The sequence below is a fragment of the Thermobia domestica genome, chromosome 7 (genome assembly GCF_964235325.1).
Source record: "Thermobia domestica chromosome 7, izTheDome1.hap1.1, whole genome shotgun sequence".
In the NCBI taxonomy this organism is placed as follows: Eukaryota; Metazoa; Arthropoda; class Insecta; order Zygentoma; family Lepismatidae; genus Thermobia; species Thermobia domestica.
This window is the reverse complement of record NC_137460.1, coordinates 47,689,663-47,701,978: the sequence shown is the minus strand read 5'-3', so window position 1 is coordinate 47,701,978 and position 12,316 is coordinate 47,689,663.

The window sequence follows — 12,316 nt, the reverse complement described above, 5'->3', positions numbered from 1 at the left end:
ACATGTAGGAAACAGATGATTTCCTCGTAGTGCAGAGGTGATGTAAAAGCATATTCGAGATACAAAGAAAAAAACAGTTTATATAATTGGTGCCTTACGCAGTAACACCAGCTATAACACTATTTTTTTTCAACTGTCTTTCATTCCCATCTAACGATGGACGGGCCGTAGAAGGTTACGACTTTTCTTTGGCCAGTGGTGTACATTAATAATTGATGATTACTGTAGAGGTGATAGACAGGTTTCAGTTACATGTGGAGAGCCTAGAATAAAAATGTCAAAATTGATGTACCATAGAAAGGTATGTTAATCTTAGGCTAAAGTTCGTGGCCTATGTGCTGAGGTCATTCTCGATGTAGATGTGGATGGGTTTGGTATATTTTGCGCTCCGGGTTGCAATCAGGCGAATTTGTTGCTCTTTCGTAAATGCCAAGGAGATGATCCAGAAAAGGATATCCAGAACGGGGGAGAGCAGGAGTCTGTCCTAAGAGGTTGGTGATGGTAATATGAGATGTGGCCTTGTGATGGGTAACGTATCGGGTTCGGAGCTATACAGATGATAAAATATAGGAGGCATTCTGATATGTTGATAGATCTCGGCATTGGAGGTTTGATAGGACAGAGAGTAGGCAATGCGTAACGCTTGACGCTCGAGGAGTTGAAGGCGGTCATAAAACTAAGGTGGCGCCGAAAGCCAAGCTAGATGTCCGTAAGTCATAGCTGGTCGGACGAAAACTTTGTAGGTATACAGTAATACTTTGGCATTTAAGCCCCAGGTTGTGCCTTTCAAGTTTCGCAATAGGTTTATACGACGTACCCCAAGATATTTTACGCTATTGTTTAACGAGATCTCTGAGTCTAGTACCGTAATATGTAGACGCTCAGGATTGCGTGTGGGACAGTACCGGTACTTGTGTTTCTTGCGACCAAAAAGTGCCCTTTGTGTTTTGTTTGGGTTTAGTTTCACCTTCCAACGTAGACATCAGGATATTAAGTTATCTATTGCTGCTCATAATTCAAGATTGATGCGGTCTATAGACGAGCCGAGAGCGAGATAGGCTGTATCATCTGTGAACTGGAGTGCATGAATTGGAGGTGATGGAGAAGGCATATCGGCTACGTATAGGATATAGAGAAGTGGAGAGAGAACGGATCCTTGAGGTACTCCTGCTCTTAGAATAAACTCGTATGATTGTCCCTGGCGGAGTTGTATAAATGCACGTCTCTGATAAAGAAAATTGGAGATCATTCCGACGTAATGAAATGGTAGAAAGCGTTTGAGTTTGAATATCAGTCCCTCGTGCCAGACGGTATCAAATGCACGTTCGATTTCAAAGGAGATGAGCACAGATGGTACGTGCTTATTATGGTGGTTCATTACGAGCGAAGAGAGTTTGAGTAGTTGGTCGCTAGTGGCGAAAAATGGTTGAAAACCTGCCTGGGTAGGAGGAAGAATATTGCGGTCGGCGAGGAAAGGATGGAGCCTTGTAACGAGAATTCGTTCCAAAGTTTTACTGAATACAGAAGCTAAACTAATGGGTCTGTATGAGGTTACTGATGCCGGATCTTTTTGTGGTTTTAAGAAGACTATTACTTTAGCGAGCTTCCACAGGCTAGGAAAATATCTTGTTGTAAGGATGATGGTATAAAGAATAGCTAGTACGGTATGAAAGTTAGGTGGAGCCTGGGAAAGCTGGCAGTATGTGATTGAGTCTGAAACCTGGCGCTGTATTAAGTCTGTTCTGTAGAACATGATGGATATCCTGTTGGGTTATTGGGGCTAGGAGGGCATCGGTAGCGTTAAGTGGATCGCCAAACTGGGCTTGTAATAATTGTTGAGTAGGATTGCCCTCTATTTGAATATGCTGGTGTGAAGGATGTGCAAAAATGGCGATGCCAGTAGCGTATTCAGTTTTCGTCTGTTCGCAGAAGTTTTTTATAATTGTGAAGTCGTCCCTAGAAGATACCTGAATCATGATACGTTCTTTGTTATGTCGAACCTGAGGCGATTCTCTGAGGGTCTTGGAAAGGCTTTTGGTAAAGTTGTAAGTGTTTTGGATGCCGTAAATGTAAATAGGATGTGGTTTAATCTCTTTGGTGGGTTTGGGTCGTGGCTCTATCACAGGAGACCCGTCAGCTGTGAGAGTAGAGAGAGGCTCAAATCTGTTGCTCATTGGTAAAGCAGGGAAGTCTGATGAAGGTTGTTGGCCCAGTGTGGACTCCAAGGACGAGTGACGTCGCTTTGGTGTAGTAACCAGGGTAAAGTCCATGGCATTGTCGTCCTGCGGTGGAGCAAGGGGTGGGACGTCAGTCGCTGACAGGTTAGTCGAGGATGGTCGTGGCTCGGTAGCAGCGCCGGAGGTGGTGGGTCGCCCCAGCGGGACAAGAAAGTCCTCAGGCCGGTATTGAGATCTGCTGACTTTCTTCGTTGGTATCTTTGTCTTCTTTTTCGAGATGACTGGGTTGGACGTAGCCATCGTAGGAGCTGAGATGATGAGTGATGATGATATTTCAAGAATATAAGCTACCCTCCGAAGAGGAGAGTATCATAATAAATCGTTAAGCCAAGAGAAATAGCAAGGTCGTCAACAGATAATATCAATTTGGTGTGCCAACCTCCGTGGAGGTTTAATACCTGTTTAATACCCTCAATACCTGTTCAGGAAATGTTCTATTGTAGAAAGCTATGGTACACAGTGTTTTATATCAACAATCTTACAGATGATAAGGCTGTATTTTAAACATACCACGAAGGCCAATGTCGAAAATGACCTGATGAAATCTGCAGCCTTTTGATTGATTATATATAGGTAACTGCATTCCACGAGAAGTGAAAACTCTTCACGTGTTCAGCGATTCCTGCGGAGGTTAAAATCGGAACCATACCCTCATCAGGTTGCTCTTGAGTCTAACAATGTGTGGTCGTTTTGAAGTGATTCAGCAGTATTTCCCATTACGTGATCACAGTTTCTTGCCCCGTGACAGGGACTTTGCTGTAGTAAAGAGAGCTGTCCGTCGTCGTGATAGAATTTATTTGTCTTTACAATATGACGAAATCATCAAAATGGCAAAGAAGATCCACATTTTGAAGTTAAAACAGTAGAAACTCAACAAATAGTCAGCTACAAGGAATTGTGGCCCTCTATTTTTAACAAACAAACAAAAGGCACGCAAAATCGATCTGACTTTTACATAAACAAGTTCAGACATTTCATTTACACGAAAGATCAAAAGAGATATGTGAAAGCCTCTGTCTACATTGATAGATTGCAAAGTGATATTTTCCACCTTTACAAGGGTCGCGAGGATGTAATTCTGCCAGCAACTCCTTCATACAATCATGATATTCCTATAAACAAGAAGAAAGTACAGGATGTAGAAAAAATAGTTAAACACATTCGTCACGAATACAAGGAGTTCTATGACAGAATATTACTCTTTCCCACACGAAATGATGATGGTGACAGACAAGATAGCTATGATTGAATGAATGTGCAATGTGTGTGCATTTTTGAAATGTAGTATTTACATATTAAATGTATTGAAAGTTAAAAAAAAACGAAACCCAACAGAAACATTGAAATATTTTATACTATATTATAACATTTGTAACATTGTACAAACATATCAATAATATGTACTACATAGTAGGTACCAATGACAATAATAAAAATATAACTTTTATAATATTTTATAACATTCAATAGCAATTTCAAACAAAAAATAAGAAAATATTTTTCTCCAAAAATCAACTCAGATGTAAAAGGAAAACATTCCAAGCACTTCCAGCATTAATTATGGCATAAATTAAGAATGTCTTGTACTGGAAAGTATTTGTAGAACATGAGGCATAACTAGTACTACAAATCATCAATTGTAAGTTTTTTCCTAAATAGCACCCAATTACCGATGCGTAGGTTTTTTTTATGTTTTTCTCAAAATCAATCGAAGTGGAATGTTTTCCTTTCGCATCTCACCGATTCAATTTATCTCCGAATATCAATAAACTTGTGAAGGAGTTCAGTTGAGTTGATTTTGAGTTTAACGCCCCTTTCAGCAGCGAGGCAATATGAGACGGGGACCTAGTGATTACGGTGGAATCCGAACCACATGAGCTCCCGCCGGGAATCGAACCCGGTTCTCCCACGCCAAACTTGTGAAGGAAAACCAATTTACCTTCGCCCTTACTTGATAAGTTTTTGAACTCCAGCTTTAAACTGAAATATCATTTTGTACTCATTTCTAATAATTTTGAAAAAAAAATGCATAATTATTTAGTTTTTAATAAAATCTTGAATAACAATAGGAGAGACAAAATGTCAAAAATATAGCGTTTTGATGTTTGCTGAAGCTATAGATTAAATGTTTATTACAAGTTGTGTTTTATTCATAATTTCATATTGCGCCTCTAGGTTGAGAACCACTGCTCTAAATATAGAACACCAATAGAACAGTCTGCAAATGAGACGTGTCCATTATAGAAATATTATTCAAATTTAGATTACTCACTGCTCAAGTAGTAGTCTAATTGTATGCAGTAGTCCTAAGCAGCAAATCCATTAGTTACAAATGTAAATATAGGCCAATTCAAAATCAGTGTTCGAATTGTTGAGGATATTAAGGGAGAAAATACTCCTTTGTAAAGAATCAAAAGTAACAAAAGGGCATCCATGGCGTCATTTTATTTTTAGAGGGGGAAGTGCCGCCGAGTTTGCGAAATGTATACTTTTTGTTCAATAATGAAATAACATACTAAAGATAAACGTGAAAATTAGCTTATCTCAGAGGTCTACTCTCCCCACCCTCTAGACAAAACTTGAAATAACGCTATTGCAGGAAATGTATTCATGAGCCTACAAATCATTCCTGTATAAAATTCCTTGAGTTCCCTTATGAACTATGTTAAATGTTAAAAGTAGCTCACTAAGAACATCCAACATTACCATTAAAGATTGAATGTGTAGACAAAACTAACCAATAGTGACAATTTATGAATTTCTGAAGAAAGAAAAAAAAGTCTTCAATAGTAATCTACTGTATAATCTTTCAGATAGTTTTTGATCGGAATTTGCTTGTAGCTACTCCATCAGTTGAAAATTTATTTTCAAATTGCAGAAAATATGTTCTTTACTAAATAAGAATGGATTGAAAATAATTCCTGTCCAATATGATGAGGATTCTAAGACCTTGGAGCAGAGACGTACGCAGGGAATGGGTCCTGGGGGCTTGGACTTTTCTGTAAATCTAGTCTAATTTTAGTAGTAATTTTACAAATTTTAATATAATTTAACCTCATATTGAATTTAAACCCCTCCGTAATAAATTTCTGCGTACGTACCTGGTTGGAGTGTAAAAGTAGGCTATCTGTGTCCGTAGAAAGGCGGGTTCTCTTGCATAGTAGAACATAGGCCTACAGTTTTGCCAGAACGAAAAAGGTTGTCCGTATTGCGGAGGTATTCTCTACTGAAAGGTGTGAATTAAAGGAGGTTTCATTACACACTGGGTCATCAGTTCCCGAGTTGTCCACTCGAGACTCGTAATGATACTAAACTTAGGCTTGAACTATGGTAGATTTTATCCTAAATATGCCAGATTTTGAAATAATTCCACACTAATATTAAATACCTGCTCTACTTATTTTCATTATATATATATATATATATATATATATATATATATATATATAGAGAGAGAGAGAGAGAGAGAGAGAGAGAGAGAGTGAGATTGCAGTTTAAATACATTTGAATGTGGCTTAAATCTCTATTTGTACCTTTGTAGTTTATATTCTTATAGAACACCAAGGTTATGAAGGAACAGATCTATTGCATGAACTAGGATTTAAAAGATTTCATTTAAATTTCTATCATCCCAGAATAGAACCCGGGATGAAACAAAGTATAAAGAGACATTCTATTTTCGTACAATATTGCGTGCCTAGTTGAGGCTTTATATTGTGAAGTTTATAGTAGTAAAAGTAAATATATATATATATATATATATATATATATATATAGTATGGCGCTAAGTTCGTTGTACAAAAGCAGAGGAGTGATTCCTGAGAGTAAACCAAACATAAAGTTCCAATAAACGTAGGGCGAAAGCCCCATCGTTTACGTGTTATAGTCTGCCGAAAACATGAAGAAATGAATTTTAAAGGTCCATAGCTCCAAAATTATGGAACCTACCGTAGTCAGATCAAGACTTCACTTAGGAACTAGTATGTGCCCTATCCAAAAATGCGTGTTTCAGAATCCTGAGATGCTTCCACAACAATTTTTATAGAGGAAGTTTGACTATAGGCCTATGATATAAAGTACTCTCCAACTACCTTCATAAAAATTGTTGCGTGAGTACCTTAGGATTCTAAACCATGTATTTTTGGATAGAACACATACCAGTTCCTAAGTGAAGTCTTGACCCGTCAACAGAAGGTCCCATAGTGTTGGAGATATGAACCATTAAAATTCATTTTTTTCATGTTTTCGACAGCCTTTAACACGTAAACTATAAGGTTTTCGCCCCATGTTTATTGGAATTTTTTTGTTTGTTTTACTCTCAGGAATCACTCCTCTGCTTTTGTACAACGAATTTAGAGCCATACTGTATATATTAATATTACTAAATAATGAACTCTCTCGTGGCGATATGGTCACTGTACTGTCTTTGATGCGGGAGACCAGAGTTCGATTCCCGCTAGAAGCTCAAATGGTTCGGATACCACGTTAAGCTGTAGACTAATAGTCCATGTCTCATATAGCCTTTCTGCTGAAAGGGACCATAAACTCAAGTCTAATTTAATATTAGAGCTACTACAGTAGCCCTATATATTAACAAAATAAAAATGACTTACCAAGATGACGTTAATTTTGCCATTAGTGGCAGATCCAGCTAGAGGTCGGGGCGCCTCCCCCTCCCCCACGGCTTTTTGAGTAAGATAAATAGTTGAAGCTATTACGTTTATATTTTTTCAAGTATATAATAAATGTTGCCTTTTATTCCTTCTTGGGAAACTTTTGAAACATTAGATGTAATTTCAGTAGCAGTTTTTCTGTTATACAATGTGAAAATAATAGGCATGACATCCATCCGGAGAGAATTATCATAAGTTGGAAATTTTTGCAGGGTCCGTGAAAGATTGTAAACTCATGACATAAGTTACCTGTCATAGTCTGTATTCTGGCTGTTCCCCCCTAGTTTTTACCTTCTAGATCCGTCACTGTTTGCAATCAAATCTGCTTTATATTTCTACTTACTTCTTCTAAATATACTTTCGGGAGGCCCCTCTCCCACCCGGAGTTTCCCAACCGATCTCCCAGAACTAAGATAAATTAAGATTAGCGATGGATTGAATATGACTTTTGATGCGAACTCAAGGTACACTGAGCTTTTGAAAACAGATCATTATTTTTATGCCATTTAGTTTCACTCTGTTTCAGGCCTGTAGCCGGCCCAAAAATGTAGGGGGGCGGCGGATGAAGTTAGGGGGGGCCTGATGCAACCATATTATAGTTCATTTGCCAGTCTACCGTGAAAATTTTAGGGGGGCAGCCAAAATTTAGCAGGGGCCCGGCCCCCCTAGACCACCCTGGATACGGGCCTGCTCTGTTTCTCGAGCACACTTCATTTAGCATACATTTCTTGCTTGCACACAAAACAATATGCTTTTATAAGACTGTTTTAATAGAGTATTACGATCTCATAAATATTCATTCATTGTCCCATGTTACTTTAAACTTCTGCGTATCGGTATATATAGCTGGATTCGAACCCGACTCTCCGCGAACTGTTCTCTCTCTCTCTCTCTCTCTTTCTCTCGCAATGTTTTTGAAGGGATAACATTGTGAAAATAAGTGAAATCTTTCACTTTAATGTCCCATGTTATGCCTGTTTGGCTAAGGGAGACGATGATTAAGGGAAGTGAATGATGATAGAATAATTGGGTGGAATGAGAATGTCAGAGGAGATGGAAGTACCCCGAGAAAACCCACGGACATGGTGTCCACCATAAACTTACTAGGCCGGAGCTCGAACCAGGGACCCTATGCATCAGAGGGTGGGCAATTTATACACAATATATGCTGCTTCCGGCACAGATTTGAAACGCTTATTTAAGCGCTATATTAGTAGGTTTACCTTAACGATTCCCTTCCCTATTCAACTTGTGGACTGAGAAGGGACAGAAACCTGCAAGATAATTGCGCACTCAGGTTTCAATTAATAATAATAAAACTAGTCGGCTGGTAAAGTCTTTTCTAGGTTCACGTTTTACCTTGTGAATTTGTTATTCAGCATTTCTCTGTATTCAACACGACACGGCATAAATACGGATGGGTTTTAATTTGGGATGGCCACAAAGTTTCGGTTCCCGACAGAACCGGTTCCTTCTTGGAGATCTGGTTTTCAAAACCGGTTCCAGAACCGGATCTTAGGACCCGGTTCAATACCTGGATCCAAAAGCCCCCAAAGACCCGTAAAGGAGGCAGTGGCGGCCGGTGGATTGTGGTTTCGGGCGTTGCAGTACGAACGATCGGAGACAGAAGATATAAAGTGGACTCATTGACTAATCAGCATAAATTTAGATGCAAATGCTATGTGACATGTTAAATAAAATTCTGTTTTTAAAAAATAAAAAAGCAGAACATTTAATCCGATTAATCACCTTAATTAATTAGTAAGTTCATTCTTCTTCCTTTGATTGGAACAAATCTGCATAATACATGCTGGTTGAACTCTAGTATTCTTATTATCAGGTCTTTTTCGATGGAAAGCATAACCAATGGTGATAACCTTGAAAGTGTCAATTCTTTTTGATGTAAAAAAAAAAAAAAAAACTTTCTTCTTTTACTGACGCCATACGTACAGTTAATATTAATTTCAGAAGCTTTGTAGATTCACTAAATATTTTTTCTAGATTATTGTGAACAATTCATTCTAGCAAACTCAGTCCCTGACAGAGATCCGAATTCCTCTTCAGTTTAGACTGAAGAGAGTTCGTAGCAGAGATTAATGTTATTAAAAAAATGTAAATTGAACACGCTTTATTCACAATTTATCTAGGAAAATTGAAAATAAATTGTGGAAATGTATCTAGTGCATACAACATTACTGCCATAAGATGTCCTGTAAATTTAAACCTTTTTTTTTTTCGAACACTCTCCTGAATTGCGCTTTGCTTGTTTTGTCTAAGCCTTAATTGTGTTTTTCCTCGGTTGAAAGCTGGGCAATTCTTTTGTAAGATATTTACAGAAGTCATTGTATACAATTCATTCAGAATTTGTAGGTTATGTACAGAATTAAAGCACACACAATAAAATTAAATCTAATAACTAATAACCAAGTTTGCGTGTTACTTGCCACGGTGTTACTTGCCACTATTGGAATTTCGTGTTACTTGCCACGGTTACCTTATCGCATATTTATCTGTCTATGACAGCGTGTCCGTTGCCACGCACCTACATCTAGATTTGACCTTGAGGGGGTGGGAGTAATTTCCCAAGCAATTTTCAAAGCAAGGCAAAATCTGAAACGCAAGAAACAAAGCAAATTTCTGATTTAAGAAATAGGAACCTTGTTACAGAAGCGTCATTTCAAATTTTGCTTGGGAGGGGGGGTAAGATCCCTTGAAATAAGTAAAATTTCGCGTTTTTCACTGATTTGCTACTATTCTGTTGATAAAGTCTATATAAATCTCAAACTCAGGGGGGGCAAATGCTCCCCAAAATGACGCCCCTGCCTTGTTACATTTATGCGTGTCACAAAACTCGCACGAAATACAAGAAACAAAACAAGATTCTGATGAAAGGAGTATTCTTGGAAATCTACACAAACAATTGAAGTTCTTCAGCAATTCGAGCGCTCATTTTGCCGCCTGAAAGCATGGAAGAAACGCAATGATTTATATATATTAGGGCCTACATCACATTCGATCCATACTCCTAGGTGGTTCCAATATGAACCTTGTCACTTGCGCATCGCACGTCATAATGATTATAAGTGGGGTTTGTGGTGGACAAACACCGTGTAGATGGGTTTTCCCATTTCCTCCCACTTTCTTCATCTTGCCATTTTATTCATTCATATCATCACCGTCTCCTTTAGCCTACCCGTCATAACCGTGGAACAAAACTCCAAGGTTTCATTTCATTTTCATTTCAAAATGTAATATACTCCTGTGTAAATACCTGTGTTATTTTTTTCTTGGCTGGGAAGCTCATTCCAGTTTCTTACAATAGCGAAACACACTTTCTCCCACAATTTCTTCTCTTAATTTATATCTGAATATTCTTGCAAACTTTTCTTTTTATATAACGCTGGTTGTTTCTCTATTTCCTCAATTTTTCATTGTCTTTACCACTAATTAAAGACATACATGTATTAGCTTCCATTGCGAACACTTCTTTTCATACTCTACACACGGAGCGAATTGTTATGTGAAAAAACTTGTAGAAAAAATCTATTTTTTTTTTTATCTCACTGCTTGGATGTACCTCGGCAACTTTTCTGTCGCCGTCGCCGCAGTGAGCGGACTCTCATAAGACTTAATGCATTTTTAGATGTTGCCCAACTGTTTCGTCGCCAAGCTGTTGCCGTAGGCCTCCCTGGCAACATTTTGTCGGGCAACTATTTTGTTGCTCTGGCTAAATGCATTGAGTCTTATGGGAGTCCGCTCACTGAGACGACGGCGACAGAAAAGTTGCCGAGGTGTTGCTAAGCAGGGTAACAGCAGGGCAACAGCTCGGCGACGGAACAGTTGCGCAACATCTGAAAATGCGTTGAATCTTATGGGAGTCCGCTCACTGAGGCGACGGCAACAGAAAAGTTGCCGAGATATCTCCAAGTAGCAAGGTTCACCAGTTCCACCAGTTAGACCATTCCTAGTTTTAATTGTCCAACCATCGCTATATCCAAAAGGGGTAGGATAGTTCCCAGGCCGGTAGCCAGGCCAAAAATGTAGGGTGGCCCAGTAGAAGTTAGGGGGGGATCGACCCAACCATATTATAGTTCATTTGCAAGCCTACCGTGAAAATTTTAGGGGGGCCAGTGAAAATTTGGGGAGCGACCCATCCTAGCCCCCCGTGGATACGGGCCTCAAAGTTCCTGAATGTTTGCACCCTCAATATTTTGCGTTCTTTCCTTTTCTCAAGATTAAACAATGAAAACATTACAAATATCTTACTCTATGCAAGGTAGCTTGTAATTCGACTTATTTTGTTTTATTCTGGTGAATTATTAAAGCAAGAAAATGAATGCGTTCATTAGATATGAATATTCACTCTTGCTTCTACAAAAAAACAGTTCCCTTTTTCAAGGGAACGAGACATTTCTATCGGAAGTTCATGCTGCAAAACTTGTTTTCGCAACTGCAGCTGCAGTTTTCTTGTATTTTAGTAGTAAGTGTTCTGATTCTATCTTTTAATCTATATTAGTATGGTTAAGGAATTGCATTTGAAACATAGCTTTAAGGTTCCTTTATAATATTCAATAGTCGTGAACAAATCAGTTACTGTACTTGCTTATAGTACTAAAAATGTTTGTCAGTTACTGCTAGAGCATCTGTGCTACCATCTATGAACATCTCTTATAAATAAAAAGAAACCTAGCTGAAATGTTCGTTCTTCGCAAAGTTAGATTTTGATTGAATTTTAGTTTAGCGTCTCTTTCAGCAATAAGGCTGTTATAAGACGTGGACTTACAGTTTAACGTGGGATCCGAACTATATCAGCTCCCGGAGGGAATCGATTCCATGTCCATGCGCGCCGACTACGTGGGTGCTCCGGTGCTCCAGCACCCATACAAATAAGTTTGATAAAAACAAAATGAAATAAATATTTCTCATTGCCATTATCAAAAAATAGTAAGCATTGAAATATTCAGATGGAAGTTGTGAAAAGCACACCTTTCCCAAGTGAAATTTGAGAATAATATGCAATTACATATATATATATATATATATATATATATATATATATATATATATATATATATATATATATATATATATATATATATATATATATATATATATATATATATATGCAAATATCTTAACTATTTGCATATTGATATTTTAATTTTGCATTTGACGTATTGATATTTTTTTTATTTCATATAGAATTAAATACATGAATTTCCAAATGCTCTTGGAATTGCCGTACTTGTAAATATATTACCCTTACGCGCCCTTATTCATTTCAAGTAGGTGTAAAATTTCATCTCATAAAGTACCCAGACAGCACAATGCACGTACAGTACCCGTATAGTACATGTACAATTGCACGGATGCAACATGTGCATCATCTGTATAAATGCACGCCTG